The sequence below is a fragment of the Lissotriton helveticus genome, chromosome 5_1, assembly GCF_964261635.1.
Source record: "Lissotriton helveticus chromosome 5_1, aLisHel1.1, whole genome shotgun sequence".
Taxonomy (NCBI): domain Eukaryota; kingdom Metazoa; phylum Chordata; class Amphibia; order Caudata; family Salamandridae; genus Lissotriton; species Lissotriton helveticus.
Window position 1 is genome coordinate 125,047,899 of NC_136065.1, and position 21,644 is coordinate 125,069,542.

General features: G+C 43.5%; 1 protein-coding gene across 12 annotated transcripts in view; it reads right to left on the bottom strand.

Annotated features, from left to right (window-relative positions):
* The window catches only part of DAB2IP (DAB2 interacting protein), a 1,475,985-nt gene that overhangs the window by 183,557 nt on the left and 1,270,784 nt on the right, over nucleotides 1–21,644 (bottom strand). The gene's annotated exons all lie outside the window — the stretch shown is intronic.

A 21,644-nucleotide genomic window follows, 5' to 3' on the forward strand; every position in this document is an offset into this window, starting at 1 on the left:
GGTTCCTTAAACAGGTAACCGCATCCATTGTGGCTCCCGTGACGGACCTAATGAACGCTTCTTTTGTCCAGGGTGTGGTGCCACCTACCTGGAAAACTGCTGTTGTGAAGGCTCTTTTAAAAAAGCCTAATCTGGACCCCACGGACCTGTCGAACTTTAGGCCCATCTCGCTGCTGCCGGGCCTGGGCAAAATCGCGGAACGGCTGGTCAACAAGCAATTGTCAGCCTTCTTGGAGTCGAATGGACTCCTCCGGGTTTCGCAGACCGGTTTTCGCCCAGGTCAGGGCACCGACACGGCCCTTTTGGCGGTCGTCGATGAAGCTAGACGGATTCTGGATTCAGGAGGGTCAGTGGCAGTGATCCTCCTGGACCTCAGTGCGGCGTTTGACACCGTGAACCATCAGGTGTTGATTCGGCGGCTGGCTGAGGTAGGGGTGTCAGGGGTGGCCCTGCAGTGGCTGAGATCTTTTCTTTCCGGACGATCTTACCAGGTTCGGGATGGCTGTGAGAGTTCCAAGTCAATTCCCCTCCAGTGTGGAGTGCCACAGGGCTCTTCTTTGAGCCCTACATTATTTAATGTTTACATGGCCCCCCTGGAGGATGTAGTGTCCCCATATGACATCAAAATCGTCAGCTATGCTGACGATACGCAGCTGGTGGTTTCTTTATCCCATCTGGCCGACAACCCGGACACTTTGAACTCCTGCCTGTCGGATGTTCATATTTGGATGGAAGAATCCTCCCTTAAGCTGAACGGTTCGAAGACGGAAATATTGCTGCTGGGGAGCAAAACTCCCCTTTTCCCTTCGATTCACTGGCCGAGATGTATGGGTGTTTTCCCAGCCCCCAAAGAAGTAATTAAGAGCCTGGGAGTCTGGCTAGAACCAGACTTGTCATTTCGCACCCAAGCCAAGAAAACTGCAGGAGTGTGCTATGCCCTGCTTCGGTCGGCTCGAAAAATGTTCCCTCTCCTACCGTTAACATCGAGGAAGCTGTTGATTCAGGGTCTTATAACATCTAGACTCGATTATAGTAACGACATTTTTTTGGGCGCCCCTGAATCCACCTTCAAGACCCTTCAGCAGGTCCAAAATGCAGCGGCAAGGCTGCTTATGGATATCCCGAGGACGCAATCAGCGAAACCGGCATTAAAGGCGCTGCATTGGCTCCCAGTACGGGAGAGAGTGACCTTTAAGGCACTTTGCACGGCCCATAAAATCCTCTCAGGGAAAGGTCCCCTTATTTTAAAAAACCTAGTTATTCCATACAAAGCAAGCAGAACGCTTCGATCTGATCGGAAACATCTCTTGCTAGTCCCGAGAGTCAAAAAGGCCCGCACGGGTGGGAGAAGATTTTCATTTAATACAGCACAGATTTGGAACTCGCTTCCTCTAAAACTACGCGCCGAGTCTTGCACACTGCGTTTCCGCAAAGGTCTTAAAACCTTTTTGTTCCCCGTTTAGTGCGTTAATTCTGTCCCCCAGTAACATCTGATCTTGTCTGGAAAAGCGCTGGGATGCCCAAGGGTAACTGCGCGCTATATAAGATTTTAAATAATAATAATAATAATATATATATATATATTTAGCATTTGTACTTTTATGTTATAAAGTCAGTGCATGTCTGTATTTATGCGTTACAAAGCCCCTGGAATAGTGTTGCCTTTTCTTTCACCTGTACCCCAGCAAGTGGCTCACTAGATCACATTACAAAACATCATAACGTGCTGTCATGCAATGTGCTGGTACAAAAAACAGCAGCACTGGATGTTGCCAGTCATGACAATCTATACCAGGACGCTCAATAAATGCTCCAATACTAATCCATAATGGCCTCTTTTGTCTTAATTATTCATCTGAACGGCAACAAAGACACGTAGAAGTGCTGTAGCACCTCTGCATCCCTACTTCAGTGCCACTGAGTGCCCTGTGAGAAATCACAGAGAGAAATGGTGGAAAACGAGAGAAGAGAAAGAATGAGTCCACAGGGTACCAGAAGGGAACACAGAGAAACAAGATGGAGACCAGCAGTAGAGCGTGGGGAGTATTTGAGAAAAAAGGAAAGGATCCATGGCGTAGCAGAAGGAAAGACAGAGTTACAGGGTGGAGAGGAAGGAGAAGTGGGTGGAGACAATGGGAGAATGAAGGAAATGATCCTCCATGTACCAGTAGGAAACACAGAGATACAGGGTGTGGAGGAAGCAGAAGAGGGTGGAGATGAAGGAAAGGTAAACAGTGTACCAGAAGAAAAGCAGAGTTACAGAGTGGAGAGGATTCTATGTGACACTGTTGCACACAAACATATGTTTACATCTAGTATGTGTAGCTTGCCCTGGGGAGTGAATTCATTCAAACAGACTCAGGCGCGCAAACCTCGGTCTACAAAGTGGAAGCCATGCAGTGCCTAAAATGCTTTGAAAATAGTCACCCTTTTCTACTTTAGGGCTTGTTTTTGGGTTCCATTTTAAATCAGGACGATCACTGCTGGTGGGAAACGTAACCCTTGGTGTGATGTGTAATATGGATGCGACAAGTTTCATTACAAAGACAGTCCATAAAAGTACTCCTATTTCAGTTCCAACCACAGTTTCCAGTGCTAAGGTCAGTCTGGGAAAGAAATGGATGCTGTCCACAGTCCACTGCATTACACATCTCGGACTCGGTTCACTAAGGGCCAGATGTACTAAGCTTTTTTGCATTTGTAAATGAGCCAATTTGTAGAATTGGCCCATGTGCAACCGTAAAAAATAATTTTGATGTGTCTGAAACACAAACTGCGATTCTGAAACATATTACCGAATTGCAATTTGGGTTTGCGACCAAATATCGTTTTGGTATTTGAAAGGGACTGGTTAGGGAATCTGTTTCAAATACTGAATCAGAATGGTATGTATTAATGTAATACTTTATGGACTACAAACATGTAGTGGTAAGAAAAAAAGTTAGAGGATGCAGTGGTCCATGGAACCATAGCATCTTCTTAAACAAACAAACCAAAATAAAACTGAAGAAACTTTTCTTTTTAAAAGCAGTCTCATTATCATTAAGACAAACAGACTGATAGGGCACATTTTTTTTTAAAGGCTGTTTTATGAAAAAGCAATCACAAACATGGTGGTCTGCTGACCACAGCAGACCACCAACCCTGTGATGGCTGCAATTCATTGTGGATCACAATTCGCGACCTTTCTCATTAATATTCATGAGGTAGATCGAATTGTCGTCCACCAATTGTACAAAAGTACATCTGGCCCTATGCTACATGTATAGTAAAACTGGCATTAGAGCATGATTTTAATAATGTTCCAAGAAATGTTTACATTGTTTAAGTTTACATGGTTTTTAAAGTGCATCATATACCCAAAGGCTTTTTGGCACTAGAGAAGCAAAACAGATAAGGGAAGTCCAGAAAATAAGTGCACAGCCGTGTATTTAAGGCCTTCCTGAGTTTAGTAAGACGTGGCTGTTTTTGTAGTTCTAAACAGAGCCCATTCCACAGCTGGACAGTTGTGGATCGAAGAAGCGCTTTTGTCCAAACAAGATGTTCTGGGTGCTATATTGAGAATGATTTGATGTCTGATGACATTTGGAAATAGTCTCAGTCTGGGTCACCTGTGCTTTGATTCTGGGGTGAAATCCCTTGATAACGGGGAGCAGAGGTGGTGCATAGGCAATCACAGGGAATGCCCCTTTTCCCCTCAGTGATGCCTACTTCTGATCAGAGTGTGCATGTACCAGGAAATGCAATTAAGGCCTCATCCTGCCAGATGCTGCAGCTGCTTTACTAAATTCAATTCTGTGAATCATGGTTTCCTCTTTCTCAGTCCTGGCCCAGTTCTAATCTTGTTGGGTGATCCGTTTTCTGAAAATACTCTCCCCATTGTACAGTGTACTCTCAGAGTTGGCTGGCACACTGGCTGCTTTAGGAGCAGTGCAGCAGAAAAAAAATGATGATAACCTGGTTATTATCATTTTATTTTTCACTACGGGCTGGGTTAGGGCGGGCGAGGCTGGGGTTATGTGGGAGGCTGTGGTTTGCCCACTCCAAGTGTGCATGACTGCTCGGTCGGCCCTCTTGGGGCGGCCGAACAGTACTGCGCACTTTGCATCTTCCCCACCAGGCTTGCTTTACTCAGCCTGGTGAGGAACTTGCAAAGCCTGACAGCCCCCATTTGCGCGCCGAACCACGGCGCTCAGACCAATCACAACACTGCATTGCAGCGTTGGGATTGGCTTAGGGGAGGGAGCCTGTATGCTTCCTGCTCCTTACGCTACAGAAGCAGAGGAGAAGGTGGCTGAAGGGACCTAAGAGGAGAGATGGCCAGCCGGTTGAAAGAGGTAAGTGGATTTTTTGTCTCCCCCTGCCACTCTCATCCACTACTAGCCACCACTGCTCGGGGTATCCATTTGTTAAGTGGTGGCACCTCGGGCATGAGCAAAGTATTTTCAGGATCTTCTCGAATTTCAGTTGAAAACTTTGCCCGTTCACGAAGCTGGGGAGTTATTTTTCTTTCCCACATTTGAATTACAAGCATTTGCAATGCAACAGGCCTCATATTTACGACAGTTTGCAGTTTAATCTACTTAAAACAGATAAATAAAAGGCATTGTCATTTACAAGGCTAATAGCTTTAACTCTCGCAAATGCGAGACCTATTGCATTGCAAATGCATTCAGCATCTGTGCTATAAAAATAAAAGACAAAGCATTAGGAGAGAGCGTGTCCTGCCTGCAACAGCAGGCAGGACAAAGCTATTTGAGAAAATAGTGCTCGAAGACTGTAATTAAAGCCTACAGAGCAACAACACACGTAACATCGGGTGTCGCCATTGAAGGTTACAAAATGAGACAAGCTGGTACTAAGGACGGACTGGTAATTCTATGGACCAATGAACAGCCACAGTTTACAGTGGACAATGACACAAGCCAATGAAAAATATAGGTGGAGACTGGGCGGAGCTTCAAGTCTCTACCTGAATACAGGATGCCTCGCAGAGCAGCACATGCGCTGCCCAGGCTCGACCTAATAATGGAGACTTTTGCAACCGCTACTGTGGCAAAAGCCAAACGCGCAGAGTAGAATTTTGCAAACATTTGCCATCTTGCATAAGGAAAAACTCTAAATCTGGGTAAACTTGCTTGAAAAATTCTGCATGCATAGCACATCTTGGCTCAGTTTGGACTGAAAATGACCCTGCAGTGCGTAGGGGCGTTTAAACTAAGAAACACTAACTTTTAAGGATGGGTTGAATCGGAATCGTCTGAACACTTCTCTGGTGAAAATAACAAACTTTGGAGACCTCTAGTGAGATTCTAAGAGTAGCGCTCTGAAGTGACCTAAAGTCAATGAGCGGAGCACTACAAAACAACAAAAACGGTAGCGTAGCTCAAAATGGCGCCCCAGCTGTCCAGCCGCAGAATGGGATGAGGGCCCCAGAGTCTCCTATTCTTACAAGTGTTAGTTGGTCTTCCTCTGAAAAGGGGGGGGGGGGCTTGAAGGGTTCATAAGTTGCGCCCATGCACTTAATAAATAACAAGTGCCACATTATAACAAAAACCTTCTTACCCACGTACACTACTTTGCCAACTAAGACCTGGAAATCCTAAAGTTGTCCCTGTTTTGGGAAACTTTCAGATACAATATTACTTCTGTGGAGTTCTGACAGCGCTGGAAAGCGGAGCGATACATTCTGATTCCAGATCCAGCAGCCATTAATGAGGTGGGTTCCCCACCCTACTCCTTGAACTCCCGTGGGCTTCCCAAACCTGTGCCCTCCCCCTCCACTTCCTCTTTCCCCTCCTACTTGTTCTGTGATCAGGTGCAATTTGGTGTCACTAGAATATATAACATAACATAACGTGTACTTGTAAAGCACACGTCGCCCCAACTGGGGTATCTTGCCGCTGAATACAGATGCTTATTGTTACCCAACTCAATGGTACTCATTTTATCGACATCAGATGGATGAAAGGCTGAGTTGACCCGCCTGGTTTTGAACCTGTGACCATGAGGTCGAACATAGGCCCATGCAATGGATGCATTAGTCCACCGAGCCACCAGACCCGGCTTAACCGGGTCACCGATGCTCACATTTCTGGGTGCTGTGGTTCAGAGCTCCATCGTGCAGGGGGTGAGCGGCCTCTTATTTTCAATTCCAGCCAGGTCACACATACATGCCTCACTTGAAGGGCCATCAGCACTGCCTTTTTCGAGCCTCATCATGGCTGGAGGCTAGCTGGAGCCTAACACCTCGATGTCAAGACCAAACAGCAAACAAAGGCACCCAGGGCCCAATTCACAAAGGTAAACTTAGACCAAAAGTCTAACTTGACTACTTTTTGGTATTCGCAAATGTAAGTTACTACTAGTAACTTTACTACTAGTAAACTAATTAGTAGTAACTTTACTACTAGTAAATTTGCTAGTAATAAAGTTACTAATAGTAACTTACCTTTGTGAATACCGAAAAATATTAACGTTAGACTTTTGGTCTAACTTTCCCTTTGTGACTCAGGCCTTTAGCTGGCTGTCTCGTCACAAATGTTTAAGAGAGACAGTATGATTTATGACCGTTTTTTTTTTACTTTACTAAGGTCTGTATTCATAAGATACGCAAGCAATGTAATAATGTGGATGTAGCCATCCATGTGAATAATGACACATATACCATTTATATAGCACCTACTATTAAGTACCTAAAACCAAAAGAACACTTTTAAGCAGACTGACTAAAGATGAAAGCTGTTTGCTTGCAGCTCCTGATGCCGGTCATACCTCAATAATGAATATTTCAAGGATTGTAAAGTGTGACTTGCAGGTAAAACAAGGTTCTCTGCAACAAAGACATTAACCCTTTGACCTCTATGCATACAATACAAATCTATAACATACATGTTACAAGCTGTGCTTCACATTAGGCACATTAACACTCTATGCTATTTTATGATATATCAAACTCGTGACTCGATTGCACCCAGTTAGTTCCAACAAGTGCATTAACCACTAGAGCTAGCTTACCACTTTTATGGCACCATTAAACTGGAAGTTATTTTAAAATGTAGTGTATATGTGGCCAATTAGTCAGCCAGAATAGGTCTGCTGTCACATTTGACATGTTTTCGAAATTCTCTTGTGGAGGGGGGTGCATTCAGGGAGGGTAGAGGTGTCAAAAATAAATGTTTAGGTTGACTATGTCTCCCTTTGTCCCTTGTGACTCCGCCCTCTTTCTGCAGACCCTCTTGATCCACAATGGATCTGCTGAGTATTTTCCCACTTCCAGAACCTGTTATGAAGAGTTTGGATGGGGCACGTACAGAAACATACTTCTTCTGCAAATTAATACAAGTAGGACTGATAATATAACAAGCATTTGCAATGCAATAGGTCTCGCATTAGGAAAGTTTGAGCTATTGGTATTGTAAATGGCAAAGTTTTTATTTATGTTTCTTTTTTTTTAAATAGTTAAATTAATAGCTTCGTCATTTACAATGCCAATAGTTATAACTTTCGCAAATGTGATACCTATAGCATTTGTAATGCAATATGTTTTGTATTTACAAACCGCGAGAGGACAAAAAAAAGCTCCGGACCACCGCCTCCTCCCAGGCCTTCAAAAGGGACCTCAAAGTTCTCCTCCTCCAGAGACACCTCCAAAAGTAATTCACGTCCTCTTGCTATTTGTGAGGAAGACTTCCCACTACTGATAATTTCTACTTTCCATGACCATGGAAGTGCCTTCCCAGTGTATGCCTGTGATTGGAGGGTCTGCCTTTTTGCAGTATTTTCCATGTACTGGTGTTCGGTGCCCTTTTGTAACATGCACACACCACTCTGCCCTTGCAACACACGGCTGCTACCTCTCACATGTCTTTGCCTTTGATACTTGCACAAGTGCCACCTTGCCCATGTAACGCTTGTTCCTGAGCCTGAGTGTCTAGCACTTATTGCAGGACTATACCTCTAATTATACTCTGTTTTCTCTTATAACTGCACACTTGTCACTTTCATTTCCTCTTGTGCACTTTTGACTACCTCATGTATTTTGGTTGCTCACAATTTTTACTCAAGTATTTTGTTTGCTCACGATTGTCACTATTACCTTTACTACCTCATGTATTTTTGGTTGCTTATAGTTTTTACTACCTCATGTATTTTGTTTGCTCACAATTGTCACTATTACCTTATGTAAGTAACGTATGTTTTTGCAACCTGTTCTTTTGTAATGTTTCTCATTATGTTTCATTTCTATTCCTAATGTGAAGCGCTCTGACGCCTTCGGGTAAAGTCCGTGCTATATAAAATGCATAAATACATAAATAAATAAATTCCGCCTTCGGGTAAAGTCCGCGCTATATAAAAATGCATAAATACATAAATAAATAAATACCGCCTTCGGGTAAAGTCCGCTCTATATAAAAATGCATAATTAAATAAATAAATAAATACCGCAAATCAAACATCCTCGTTACTCTGCCGGCCTGCGACCAGGAAGTCAGGCAGGCCGGCGCGACAACCGGAAACAGGAAGTAGGAGGGCGGGAGCCTACCCCACCTCCCACGGAAGAGCCACGATTGTTTGGAGCACCGGAGCAGGCAGGAGCCTACCCTGCGCCCCGGTGCCGAAGGAGAGAAGAAGAGTCCTGCTGCCGGGCCCTGCAGCTGAGAGCCGCCGCACGAAGGAAGCCGGTGAGTGGGTTGGGTTGGGGGGGGGGGGCAGCGCATGTGTGTGCGCGCGCGCGTGCGGGGGGGGCGGGCTGTGTATGTGTGTGTGCGTGCGTGCGTGTGTGTATGTGTCTTGGAGTGCGTGTGTGTGACTGTGGGGGAGGGGGTGTGTGTGTGAGCGAGTGTCTGTCTGCGCGCGCATGTATACGGCGCGGGACGCGACGTGCGCGTTCGCGCACACGAATCCAAGCTCGTACACCCTCTTGTCCTCCTTCCCCCCAGACTGATCGCTATACGTCTCCAGCTGGACACATGCATCCGCTTGCGGATGCATTGCCAGCGAGACCCAAAAAGAGTTGCCGCCCGGGAGCACAGTTTGGTCAGGAGGGGGAAGTTCTTTTGGTTAGTAATAAATATGTATTAAATAGTGCTTGGTAAATGGGTATACATCTAAATAGTCATATGGACAGGTCTACCTGACGATGGACTGCTTTCCCAGTCTCACCACTCACCAAGAATTTTATTTTATTTATATAAGAAGTTTTATATAGCGCTGGCCTGACCCGAGGGTATCGGAGCGCTTTACAACAGATGCTCGTTCCTTCCCTCCCTGCTCCCCCCCCCCCACCCCCGATTGTTGACCACCTAAAACAAAAACACTCGAAGCAGTCACCCAAAAAAGTCCACCTGCCCTGGCAATACTATTCCAGATTCCAGGGTCTGCAGATTCAAGAAAGGAATCAGTTATTAGGGAGGGTGAAGAACATAACATACTCTATATTAACAACACAGTCAAGAACACACAACATATAAAGACGACACAGATAATACAACACACATATCACATTACACCGGACACAGTATATGCATTACAGCCCACAAACAGTACTAAACACATACACGTGCACACATCCACACACACTTCCTGCTTTCTCAACACCCACTTCCTGTATCCAGTGGTCTACCTCTTCTCTGCTTCCTTTCCTTCTTCACTCACTGCTCCCATAATCCCCTGTTGCTGTGATTGGTAGGTCGGGGTTACGAGTTCCGGTGCAAAGATTTCCACTGCCATAAATTATGTTATGCTGTTTGACTGCTCACTAACTTCAGCAGCAAGGCAATTTTGGAAATAGTTTGTTGTAATCTCTCGCCCTCTTGTGGCCAGTTGTGGTGGTGCCACGAGACAGCTGCCTGTAGTGAATTTTATGTTCCACTGACCCTAGTGGTTCTTAATTAAAGGTATTATTTTAGGGTTCTCCTCACATAGAGCCAGAGAGCTAAGGACAACTACTCATACTAATCCGGTTTCACCCTATTAAGCCCGGGACCCAACCCCATGCCCGCTGCACACTCACACACATTTCTACACCCAAAGCCTTACCACTATCTTCTGGACTAAAAATTCAGTCTCCCCACAGGTCCAGAAAGCCTCAGTCCCCCAAAACCATAAAAACAGTAAAAAGAATCCAAGAACCTTGAACCAAAAACCCCAGATGTGCTCATGACCTGTTACACATCTGGCCGGCCCAGAATGCACGTCCCACTAATCGGACTTCATTAGAAACATTTATTATAAATATCTTTGTCATTGCAGCCACTGGGGCCTACACCAAACAACATGGAACCCAAACTAAAGTTACCAGAGAAAAGCATGCCGACAAAAAGTCACAAAGACACAGGGACACAGATTGGAGACTTCTTGTCCAGATGTTTGCTCCTGCAGGCTGCAGTTGAACAGAGGGATAGCCTAGGCCATCCCATCAAAGACATTGAGGTTAAGGCTGAAATAGATGATCTGGCACCAGGTAAAACTCCCAGCCTAGCTAGGTTGCTGACCGAATTCTATGAAACGTATGTGGATATCCTGGCCTACCACTTCACCAGGCTTACTGCCACCAACTATGAAGGAGGTTGTAGTGGTATCACTTCTGAAACCAGCCAGGGACTGACTGACGTGGCCGCTTATCGTCCCCTATCTATGCTAAATCTTGATTATAGGATATTAAACAACATTCTGGCAAACTGACTTTTGCCTGTCATGCCCCTGCTCATCCACCCAGACCAATGCAGGTTTATTCTTGGGCGCAACACCAACAATATCAGATGCCTTTTCCGCATCCTTGAGGAAAAACAGCGGAATACATGAAATCCGTGATACCTTGTCCATTGATTTGGAGAAGGCATTTGACACATTGAGCTGGCGGTTTTTACGAGTGGTCTTGAACAAGCTGAATCTGGGCGAGCACTGGTCTAAAAAGATTACCCTGTTGCACACACAACCAACCACCCAGGTGCACACCGGCACAATAATATCTGAGCCATATGCTGTTTGTAGAGGTACGAGACAGGGCGGCCCACTATTGCCAATGATTTTCGCATTGGCAGCTAAACCTTTTGTTGCCATAGTCGGGACAGAACACATCTTGAGGGATGTGGAGTTGGTAGATGATGTATATTCCTTCTACCTCTAACTGGATGATATGATAATATACTTTGAGGTTGGTTGGGCAAACCAGGTGGCGTTCTCTCAGATGTGGTGGCTCTCAGGGGTAGTACAATGGCCAACGACCTGTTACCAATGCTGGTTGGACGTAAATGGAGAAGAAGCGACCTACCACAGCTGGAAGCTATTGCAGTACGGTGCTGGAACAGATGTACAAACAAGAGGTGGTGCTCTATGGCCCAACGCTTCCGCTCAAGGATTTGCAACTGACCTGCCCAGAGGCCCCAGTGGCTATTCTGAGAGGGTGGGCTGAACTGGACGATCTTACAATAAGGAATTGCTACTGAGAGGGGAAATTTTCAGACAAGTGAGGAATTGACAGCTGACCGTGGCCTGCTAACCCAGCACTTGCTCTTATATGGAAGGATATTAGGGATTGTGCGGGAGCTATGCGGACCCGGGCAGACTGAGCCCGCCACACACCAAACATTACAATTATTGTTTACAATGGGGGAAGGGGCAGGCTGATATTGTGATGTATTCCTATAGGTTCTGTATCGATCCCCCTATTCCTGACCCTATTCTGGTTAACAAACTAACAAGTTAACTAGCAGCCATCCCATGAGGCAGAAAACCCCCATGATGCAGGAACCGTTATCTGATAAAGCCACACTACGGCACAGGAGCGTGTTATCTGATTAGGTCATAACGCTTGCCATCTAATTAGACAAGCGATATTCCTCCAGCCCCTGATAAGGCATACGGAGTTCTCAAAACAAATCAAACCTATGACACCTTGGGAAAAACCCTGCGGCCATTGTTTTGATTTCACCGAGAACTTCAGCAAAAGAATGTGCTAACGACCTGGTCGTATGACATCCTTATTGACGTATCTATGTCCATCCTTACGTCAATCTCGGCACCTTAAAGGTATAAATATTACCGATATTGCCCTATGCAAACACACGCGGTGGTGACCAGGACGGAGCAGCCAGACTTGCCGAAGCCCAGAGCAGAGCAGACCCCGCTGGCGCAGCCCCGCCTTCCTGATGCGCTGAGAACGAGAAGCTGTTTTTCTCCTGCCGAGAAATCCAGCTCCGGCGCTTCCGGGTAGCCCTCGCAGGCAGCCTGGAGTATCGAGACCAGAGACGAGAGATACCATCCCTCATCCATCCTAGATTCCAGGTACAGAACTGAATAACCCCTCGCAGAGAATTCTTTAGTCAGTCACTTGGCAAAACAAACTTAACTTAAACTGTAACTTTCTATTCCCGCCCACGTATTAGGCTTAGGTCAGGTACACGGGGTAGGCGTAGCTAGAAACACCAGTTGAGTACGATTAGTCAAATGTATATGTGTATGTAATATATTTTATTCATTCTAAACCTTCATATGGCTTAGAAACCATATCAATGTTTTTACAGTATTATTTTATACTTCTGCTTTTAATGTATGCACTTTACTTAATCATAAGTATTGCAATAATATCGATCCATTTCTCTTGTACGAGAAAAGAGACTGATCAATAAATAACATCTTTTATTGAACACGCCCGTCTCTTCCTTTTCTCTACAATCTGATGAGACTAAGAATGCACGTACTGACTGAGTAAAATAAATTGCCTTTTGTTTTCACACGACTCTCGAGATACACTCTTGATTAGGGGAGAGCACAGTTGTCATGTTCTATGGTTGTCAGAAACTAAATCCCTTCTTGTCTATCCAGGGAGGTTCAACTCCTCCTTGCCTATTCGAGAAAGTTTCTAGTGAACTCTGAGCTAGCTGGCAAACCCAAAACTTTAAGTCTAATATCGACAGTAGTAGACCTAGTTAACGTCTGGTCTAGGCCTATACTATTGAAGGTATTATTCCAATGCGCAGAGCCTATTGGGATAATAGGAACTACACTACATGGCGCCCAACGTGTTTGGAAGGGCGATAAAATTAACGTAAGACATTTAGAGTAACTCAGTCGTGCTTTCTCACTCAGACCCCTTTTCCCATAATACTCCAAAGACGTCTGGAGTGGGCGAAAGGTAATATCCGCCAAACCTCACAGGAGGAAACTCCTATGTATGGTACTTGGTTTAGTCAACGTTGAAGGATAAACCGTTCCAAAATATTGTGCATCTAATCTTTGTTTCCACAAGAAACCTGATCTGCAAACAAACAAAGTAACCATCCTGTCGGTAAAATGGGAGACAGTGATGAAGAAAGAGAGGCAGTTAGATTAGCAACTGAACTCGCAGCAGCTGATGCTGCACTGCTAGACGCAGACCAGGATATAATACTCATCCCGGTCATTAAGAGGAAATCTATAACTTTAAAACTTATAGAAAATGGACTGACACCTAGAGGTGGTACAGTCATATTCGTAATTGAGGCACACGAATATCGGCAGACAGAGGTATACTATTCATGGATACATTTTCCAGCAGCAAATGCTGTAACAAAGTACTTCCACTATTACAAAGTAGAGGAACCTCCTGGAGAGTACACTCCTTTCGAGGAGGTGGAAGTACCACTTAAATTTCAAGAGCATTTGCTCTTATTTAATGGCGCCCTAAAACACAATAATCACATCACAAGGCTCGGTCCTTTAGGTAGACCAGGAGCAACGTGGCCGGTCCTAGCCGGATACACACCACATCCAGACATCAATGGGATGTCTGCAGCAGCGCTGTTAACACAGTTGAAACAATTAATAAAATTACATAGACAATTAGTCCAATATGTGATGCGGACTTCAACAATTCAACCAGCAATTAAAATTCCACAACTGACCCCTCACCAGGGGAACACAAATAAAATTACACCACAGAACATACAATCCTGCCTAGGTAAAGTACCAGCTAAACGGGAACAAATACCATTCTGGTTAGCACAAAAAATCACCCAAATAGAGGCTGTGTTTCCAGACACCACCCCGTTAGAAAAACACAGGATTCTGACTATCTGTCTTCCAATGGGAATCGCACCACACATTGAGGACTGTGACACTTGGGGTACAGTCTTTGCTTCCATCTACACAAAAACGCACGGTGTTCCATCCATTTCAGTAATACCAGATGTGCTAAAACAAATTCAAGACGAATATGGTCCAGAGCCCGCTTTAACTCTTGGTATGAAATTACTAAAAGACTTCAAGCAGGTCTCGGCTATATTATTAGCCAACATAAAGGGAGAAGCAGCAAACGTGGCGATCCGCCAGAGGTTAAAGGAGACAGATATAGCAGACCAACCAGCTGAAATTGCCAGAATCATAGAAAAATCCTATGAGGAACTAGGTAGAGATAGTTTAGGTGGAATACCAGTAAAACCACAACTGATTGAAAGTCCTGAAAAAATATTTTTTAATAATAATTCATCATCACAAAAAAAGAGCTGGGATGGAAACAAACAATCCAATCCTAAAGAAAAGAAATTCCAGTCCAGAGGAAGGTCTCCTCGGCGGAGAGAAAAATCTCCGAACCAAAGACACAGGTCACCCCAAAGTGACCCCTCTGGGAAAAGATATAACCTTAGAAATAGGGATAATATAAAGAAGCCTGATAGATATCAAGACATTGATACACGTCCCTCTCAATCTTTTCAGACTTCCTCGCAGAAATCGGAAAGAAGAGGACGATCAGAACAAAGAGAAGAGCACGCCAAGTCCAAAGACAAGGAACCTGCTCAGCTAAAAAAGAAATTAAAATTTCCAAAAAAGAAGGTAGCTAGTATCAAGGTAGTCAACAATGCCGAGAATACTGAGGACACAACTGAAAAACGGAGAATGGGCTCAGACAATGCTAGACAGCGCAGCAGAAGTGAGCATAGCTCGCAAAGTCCTTATGAATCATCTGGAGACAGTGGACACGAATAAATATCTTCAAGTGGAAACTGCAGACACCAGAGTTAGCAAACCTCACAAAATATATGAAATAACCTTACGTATAGAGGAGGATAAGACTAGAAAAATAAGGGGACTATTTTGGGATAATCTCTCCAAGGGCTATGACATCCTTCTAGCTGAAAAAGACTGGCCACCAGAGTTTGTCAGGGAGTGCCCTCATGGCGAAGAAATAATTATGCCTGCCTTCTCAAATCACATCCCAATTCATAAAAAATACACACTTGCTAGAAAGTGGGCAGTAGCCCTAGCTCCTGCTTTATATAAAAATCACGTAGGATGGGATGAGGACTCTCCTCCTCACAAAATCCAGTTAATATCACAACCTACTGCACAGAGGCAGTACCCAATTAAGCAAGAAGCTAAAAAACAGGTAAAAGAAATCCTAGACCAGCTAGAATACCAGGGGGTGATTGAAACTTGCACCTCACAAATGAACAACCCTTTGTTTCCGGTCTCCAAACCAGACAATTCATATCGTCTAGTTTTGGATTACCGACACCTTAACTCACGTTGCAAAACTTTTGCAGTGCAAAACTCGCATAGTGCTGCACTAATGAATAACATAGTGCGCAAAAAATACAAAACAACATTAGACATCTCTAATGGATTCTTTTGTCAAAACATAGCACCAGAGAGCAGATATTTGTCTGCATTCTCAATAAATGGCACTCAAAAACAATTCTGTCGGTTAGCCCAGGGGTACAAGAACAGCCCGGGAGTATTCTCAGCGAGAGTAACAGAATTACTACAAACATATGACGACGAAGCATTATCATACGTCGACGACATATACTTAACAGATGATGACTTGGAGACTCACTTGAAGAGAGTGAACACCATAATACTTGGGTTCGCAGCAGAGGGTTACAAATTCAATTTTAAAAAATCCAGAATTGCCCATCTGACAGTCCTGTTCTTAGGATATGAATTATCAAGTGAAGGCAAAAGCCTGGCAAACAATTTCCTGGAGAAATGTGCCATACTCCAAGCACCTAGAACACTAAAAAACCTACAGTCAATTCTAGGCTTCCTAAATTTCGGAAGAACATATATTGCAAATTACGCAGAAAGGGTCAAACCCCTTTATGATCTAATAAAACCAGATTTTAAAAGAACCAATTGGACTCAAATACACACAGAAATTCTGAGATCCTTACAAACAGACATGTTAATTAAAACAAAATTAGAAACACGTGATAACACACGCAATCTTGTGATTCGAGTCATCCCAGGAAGATGCGGATTCACATACCTGACCTCTAATGAGGGAGAAAAGGTACCAATTGCATTCAAATCACACTTGTACACAGAAGCTGAACAGAAATTCAGCATTAAAGAAAAAATTATTCATGCAGTTCAAACCGCAATAGCTAGAGAAAAAGATCAAGCGGACGGTAGACATATCACAGTCAGAACAGCAGAATCGGCCTTTGAGGCATTAACAACCCCGGGTAATTTACCAACAACAACATTGAATCCGGAATGGATACAATGGGTGAATTCAATTACAACGGACAAAGTATACTACTACTTTGATCCAGAACTAAAGGAATTGAAAAATCTAGAATATAAAAGAACATTCCCTCTGCCTATCGACATTCTGCCCTTACGACAATACGCTTGTGTAATCTATACAGACGGACATGCTCAACCCTCCGTTTGGGGAGAACAAGCATACAACCCCACATGTGAGATTACAAAAGAAGTGTGGCGCGGAGGTAAACTAAGACCTCTATTAACAAAAACACACTCAGTAGAAACTAATTCAGAACAACAGACTGAAATAATAGCATTGAAAATGGCGCTAGATAATGCGGATCGCGAATTCCCGACACTTATAGTGTCCGATTCATATTACTGCGTCAAATCATATAACAAGGATGTGCAGACATGGATTCAAAACGGTTACAAAGATGACACAGGTGCAACAATAAAGCAGAAACTGCTCTGGGAACAAATAGCTCTTTTACAAAAAGAACTACCAAAGACTCACGTGACACACTCACTGAGTCATCAGCGTGATGGCGTTCACGTTGCAGGGAATTCATTGGCTGAAACAGCCACAGCGGTAGCAACTAAATCGGCTTCCGTAGTTCGAAAAAAGCGTACAGTGAAGTATATTGACGGTGAAACAGTGCTGGCAGTGAAAACGTCATCAAAAGGCGACTGCTCAGCGCTACCGATCAACTATCCACTCAATTATACATACATAATCGATGCAAACTCCGTCCCTTTTGCTCGAATCCCTGGAGTGGGGGATAGAGTGATTCCAAACATGGACAGGAGAAACTTGTTAATCGCAGACGCACATATGGGCGAGGGACTCAGACACCTCAAACTAAAAGATTCTCTGGAAGAATTACAATCAAGGTACTGGTGGCCAGGCATGAGCCTGCATCATACCATTTTTGTAAAGAACTGCCCAAACTGTAACAGAAATCGCAGTGGTGAGAGAAACGGTGTAATACCGTGTCGCTTCACTCCAGAAAAGATCAACAGTAAAAAGCAAAGCGTCCGATTAACATATACAGGCTAGTTTCCATTTATAATGTAGATCACCAGCACTCGGCTGACGTCTGGACTGTTATACAAAGATTTGCGAGTCTAAATGGCATATACGCTAAGAGCATGCTACGTTTGACCATTGTTTTCACTCGAGCCCTCCAGCCTGAGGGGAAACATGGCCAAATGAGCATAGCACAGCGGGAATCTTCTCACTTCCTTCCTGAGGGATACGGGATGGTGTAAAGAAAAAACCAAGGCATAAAGCAATCTATAACGGAAAGGATATTAGGTTCGGGAGCTGGGTGGGTCAAACATCTAATAAGTGTCCAACGTAGTCTAAATAACCTGCCAAGAAATTCTCTGAAGGGATTCAGTCCGTACGAATTATTATTTGGAACTAGGATGTTAATCTCTGACCTTGACAGTCAGACTTCAGTGGTAAAGGAAAAAAGCTTTGATATCAAAGATCGTTTGGCTATTTTACAGGACTTAAACGAAACAAGAAAAGACCTGAGCAACATAAAGTTGAAACAACAGCCAACAACCACTGAAGAACCACCACCTGTCCCAGCAAGACCTGTCTGGATTCCAAAAGTCGGGGATCTAGTCAGAGAAAAGATCGCGGTAAAGAAGGAATTTGGGCCTTCTTACAGAAAAGCAGTTCCTGTCTTGTCTATCAACGGGACAAGATCAGTTGTACTACCGCCGCTTGCTGGTAAAAAGGAGAACCGAGTTGTATCCATCGACCTGGTAAAACCACAATCATGTGGCCGATAACAAACAGTAGGCCAAGTGGACTCCCCATGAGTAGCAGAACACCAAGGTTTGCTACCAGTACAGAGGTCCTAACAAAGAGGCTAATCACATTCGAAACGCCTACAGAAGAACAACAAGGACTATGCAACAATGCAATGGAACTTAGACCTCTGAAAACCCAAATAAAAACATTTAGCAGAGACACACCAATCTATAATGAAGTAACAAACGACTATGCAAGAAACAGTAATCCTGAAACAATTGGAACAATAGACAGAACTGCATCCGGCTACTTCATAAACTTCGATGATTCCTCTGAAGGCTTCACTGAATCAAAGACACAGCCATCAACAAAAACCTTTAAAGATAAAGTTAAAGTACTTTTGAAACAACTGAAAGAAACATATCTAATTTCTCCATGGATTGAATTTTGGGTGGGTTTTGGTGCATTTATCCTCATACTTTGGCTCATCATGATACTAACATTGGGACGCTTCATTGAGGGAAAATATGCTAAAATGGACACAGCAAGTCAGAAAATCAACTTGATCCTCAAACCACACACATCTTCACACGTCGAGAAAAGAGAACTTTCTTCAGTCAACTTCACAGCCAATCCTATACCGGGTGGGGTAGCATGGGACAACACTGACTACGAAATCTATGGTCCGGTTGAAATCCTGAAATATCCACACCAAATTAAAATCTCATTAAGTGACTTCGTAAAACCAAGCACATTTGCTGATGATTGGGACTTTGAAAGTATAAACAATATGATGTCTGACTTAGTGATGTCTGCTAAATTTACCAAACATGATTATTTGCAGGGTTCGACAAATTATGATAGTATGTACTGTTATAACCACTATGGTAACCATTTTCTACATAGATCTGCACAACCTAGAAATGTTTTAAATTATAATCAATGGGAACATTGTGCAACCCCTCCAAAAGGAAGCTCAAGAACCGTTTATGACAAATATTCATACTTTTCAGGTTTTAACACAAGTAATGCTGAAACATTTTATTTCAAATTGTCAAATAAGACAGGGACAAAGACCATGATAACCAACACAAAATTGATATATTCAGACTCATTCTTTGAACAAATGAATACTTTTGGTTTTGATTATTGGGACAAAAATGTTGAATTGAAAAGTGTTTGGGGCACAAAAGAATGGCAAGTACAGGGTATAGAATCTTTGTTTAGAGCCTGCATGATCCCAGAACAAATTATATTTTTGAATGACACTGTTCAACAAACTACCTGTCTTGGCCTAGCCAAAATCAAAGACTTAAATAAACCGTCTATTCCAAAACCAACAATGAACAGCAATAGCTCTACAGATGAAGAGAAAGACGTAAATTATGTATTAAACCAAAACAGAACACATCCTGATTGGAAAAAGTGGTTGATCTGGCCCACAGATACTAATAACTGTCAAGACAGATTCCTGAACAAAACACAGGGGTTCAAAATGACCAGGCCAGACCCTAGATATTCCCAAAGACAACACCCAGGAATAATAACCACATACAGTGTGGGCAAATTATGCCTTCAGTGGCTACAAACTTCCACACTGGCAGAAATTAAGCAACACCTAACTTTACTTACTGATGGTGCTGACTTGCGTGATTTCATTATGGGACCGCGCAAACAGCGTCAGAAACGTTTCATAGCAGCCTCTGTATATGCAGCATACAACGAGGCCTGGAAGGTTACTCAAATTGAGACAGCAGAAAGAATACGGGAAATTGACCGTATTAATTTGGAAAAATCACTTTCTGTAGTGGACAATGGGTTAATGACTCTGTCCTCCAGAATTTTTTCTTTGGACAGCATTGTGTCTTCAGCAATCGACATAATATCGCAAGACTTACTGTTGTTACAACACGGTCAGTCTCAATTGCGTTCTATTGTACAGCTTGGCTGGACGTTACAAAATCTGCGTTCAGGCTATGTGCCTTGGCGTTTAATCAACACAACGTCACTTTTCAATATCTTTAACCTTACTGATAAACAAATCAGTATGGCCCAGAAGGGTGCTGATTATACAATCCTGAGCATTGAGAAACTCGAAAGATTACCAGTGACAATGTCCGAACGACCTGTCAGTGAATGGATAATACATGGGATAATTAATATTCCAATCTCAACCTTCAGGTTTCAATGCTGCCAGAAATATATCCAGGCTGGCATGTACGAAAAATTGGAAAAGGGTACATTAAAACAACATGGAACCTGCCCTATTCACATGCATGTGTCAGTAATAAAGGACAGAAAGTGTTTCTTAGTGGCAATAATTGTGCGATGTCACTAAGCGGTACACTTCTGTGTAACGGAATTAGTTTGCATGGAGCCTGTGAAGGGAACTCAAATAACCTTTCATGTCACCAGCTAGGCACACCTGCTACAGAGATAGAACCATTCTTTCAAAGACTCTATAATGGGAGTTACATTCTAATTGTGGACCGCAGATGCTGTAGTCTTATGCCCGGGACTCCTTATCTCGTAAATACGACTGCGAAGGTCAAGTGCTGTGGACGCTTATTGTTCCCCAGCTCCTTTCCAGACAGGGAGGCAAGGGCATGGCCCAACTTGAAAATTACTTCTATTCGAATAGATACTTTAAGCAGAATGAAAACAGTGCTTCTTCAGACGCCGACAAGGCTCACGTCATCAAAAGAAACGTATGATCTCCTAGTCGCAAGGACGACTGCAGAGATACATTCATTGTTATCGACTAATTCCCCCATACATTTCGCAGAAATCCTGAATGAAATCTTAAATATTTCTGATACCAGTGGAGTCTCAAAAGTATTTAAGACAGTATTTTCGATGGCATTAACACCATTCAAAGCCATACTGGGTATTTTTCCAGATTTCGTCCACTCGATTTTTGGCGGACTTCCCCTCATTTTGGGACTAATTGCAGGAATCCTATTCTTAGTCCTTATATTTCGTTATGGCAAACCATGTCACAGACAAAACACCTGCGACAAGGGAAGAAACAATCCTAGCCATTGGATACCGGGACCGGATATCAAAAATCCTGGGACTATCCCGGCTTAGAGACCTGAACATGACTTGGTTTCTATCATTTCGACCAATGTGGCAACGATGTGTTTTACCTGTATTAAGGTGCCTGCTATGCAGAGAAGAATGCGTGTTAGACACCTGTCTGACGCTACAATCGGATACGCCAATGGATGCAGAAACATTGTTGAGTCCAACAAAGGCTCATGCTTTGTGCTGCCCTCAACGGCTACCAATCCTGATGATGGCATTCGTGGAAGCTTCACCACTACGATTAAGAGGTTCAAAATGAAAGCAGCATCGATCAGGTACGACCTTCTGTCAGCAATCCAAATCGGAATATCGATGG